The 2,449-nt window shown below is 37.2% G+C and overlaps 1 long non-coding RNA gene across 1 annotated transcript; it reads left to right on the plus strand.

The window, feature by feature from the left end:
- The first annotated feature begins 350 nt into the window (after positions 1–350).
- On the plus strand, positions 351–1,108 carry LOC107733488 (uncharacterized). The gene is made up of 2 exons (XR_001638997.1): positions 351–436; positions 506–1,108. It is a non-coding gene; the product is annotated as an uncharacterized LOC107733488 (long non-coding RNA).
- Positions 1,109–2,449: the final 1,341 nt, after the last annotated feature.

The raw sequence follows: 2,449 nt of genomic DNA on the forward strand, positions 1-2,449 counted from the left end.
ATTGTTTTCCTGTTGCACATGGAAAACACATACAATGACCACAATAGGAATTATTTGAACAGCAAAACAATGACATTAATAATCAATATGCTTACAAAATTGTTACCAGATATGTAAGACATCAACCCTGCAACCAATTTTTTTAAATATCTATTTTGTATTTGAACAACAACAATATAATATATAACATGGGTAGCTAATTATAACTTAAAACTCTTAAAGGAGCTTACAGACCATTTGCTGTTCAATAAAAGTCTGATTGTATGGGTTTAAGTCCATAAAAAATTTTTTTTTATTTTTTTATTAATATAAATAATATGCTACTATAGAAAATATATGTATGTGAATAATATGTTTCTTACTGCACAGGTTCAAGGTGTTTGCTGACTATCAAGACTATATCAAATGCCAAGAGAAAGTCAGTGCTTTGTATAAGGTGAGTGCAAACTGTTACATTGCCAAAAATTAAGAACTTTGATGATCATGATTATCTTTGCATTGACAGAAACCTAAGGAATGGACCAAGAAGGTGATCCTCAACATCGCCGGTTCAGGCAAGTTCTCCAGCGACCGCACCATCTCCCAGTACGCCCGTGAGATCTGGGGTGTAGAGCCCACTCTGGAGAAGCTTGCTGCACCTGATGACCCGAAATAAACCTCCACCTGCCCATCTCGAACCAAGAGCAACCTGTATGATCGAGCAACACTAGATGCTCCCTCATCAAGAAACCAGTCTTGCTCTAACTATGGCAACCCGAACGCAGTCTTACAATCATCAATCTTAAACGTTCTGCCTCATTTACTTCACAAAACAATCAATAACTTAAACAAATGTTCAACAGGTAACATCTATATCAGCATTATTCAGCAAAAACCAGGGCTACATTTCCCAAAAGCATTGTAAGTAGATCATAGAAACTATTGGCACCAGTGGTCTCTACAATCTACATAGGCTTACTATGCTTTTGGGAAACGCTCTCAATCGCATATTCAGAATAAGATGAGGAAACATCACATCCCAGAAGGTTCTTGATGTTATATTTGGGTTTTGACATTCAGTGGAGTGTGTTCCCCTGTCTGAACTGTTCAAGCACTGCATATTTGGAAACAAAAAATTTCCAATTAAATCCAATCTTAAACGCTGTTGCATTTGGCTGCTAGTTCTCAAAGGATTAGGAACACGCTTAAAATGACAAGATTGTCAGTAATGTGTGCAAAATGGTTGGTGTAGGGGGTCACGGTTGCTTTTAAAGCGAGACAGTAAGCATTGCTCATACATACGTGTGAATTTGTGGTTGTTGCTTGTACTTCAGGGTTTTGGACTGTGTAATGTATAAAAGTCACAAAAAGCATGCACTTAAGAGTCTCATCAGCTGTTATTAATCATCATAAGCAACTATCCCAAATACAAGGCCTTTTACAATTGTTTTTGTTAAAGAACAATGAAATTATGTAATAAACCACTAATAAACCACTTTGTTCTCTTATTTCTCACTTCTCAGTTTGTTAAGAATGAGAAGAAGTGTTATGTAAACACACACTCGTTGACCCATTCATGCTTGACACTTGAGCACTTCAGTATTTACCCACTTGTGAGACACTCACACGCACACAAACAGTGTTTTAAATCAGGGATCAGTTGTGCTTTATGCTGCCAATAAATATGACGTGCAGTATTATAATGGCTAACCAGCAGTGTCTAGACTCTTGGGTACTCTGCCTCAATTGCGTGAGAAATGCTAAATCCCACCTTGCACTTTCAAACTTGAGGTCATCTCACAAACTGGCAGGGGGATGCAAGAAACTGGCTCAATCTTGTCACAATGCGTTTCATGAGACGGTCTACGCTCAGTTATTTGCTCTGGCAGCTGGCGTTGCTCTTCACTGGAGCGATTTGGAGATAAACTGGTCCTGACTTTGTTCACACTGCAGAACATAGTTTAATACACATTGGATTGTATTTGTATTGTATTTGTATTTGTATTGGCATTGGATTATGGCAGACGTCTGTTGCTTCACTCTAACAACATTATGTGCCAAATGTATGTGGCTAGGATGATTGTGTAATGTCCGTTCGCCTCAAGTTAGCACAGGTGAAGTTCATTACATTAACAGTGAATAACTTCAACTAACTCAATGTTCAACTGGTAACTTCTCTGTCAGCCTTATTCAGCAAAAACTGTGATGATGCAGGATGACAGAGTTAGAAACTCTAAATCTATGCAACCTCAAAGAGTAATATTTTTCTCTTAATTTTGAACAGTATATTGATGGTTTTATATCATTTATTGAATTTTTCTCTATTGCCACCTTTAGCTTTTTCTCTAGTTACAACAATGTAACTATGACAAATATACACGGATTTATACACACACACACACACATATACTGTATATATATATTTCTGTCATGACAACTCTCGGAGGGATTGGCATGGTAATGTACATGA

This window comes from Sinocyclocheilus rhinocerous, unplaced genomic scaffold (genome assembly GCF_001515625.1).
Source record: "Sinocyclocheilus rhinocerous isolate Xijiao unplaced genomic scaffold, SAMN03320098_v1.1 scaffold69, whole genome shotgun sequence".
NCBI classification, from domain to species: domain Eukaryota; kingdom Metazoa; phylum Chordata; class Actinopteri; order Cypriniformes; family Cyprinidae; genus Sinocyclocheilus; species Sinocyclocheilus rhinocerous.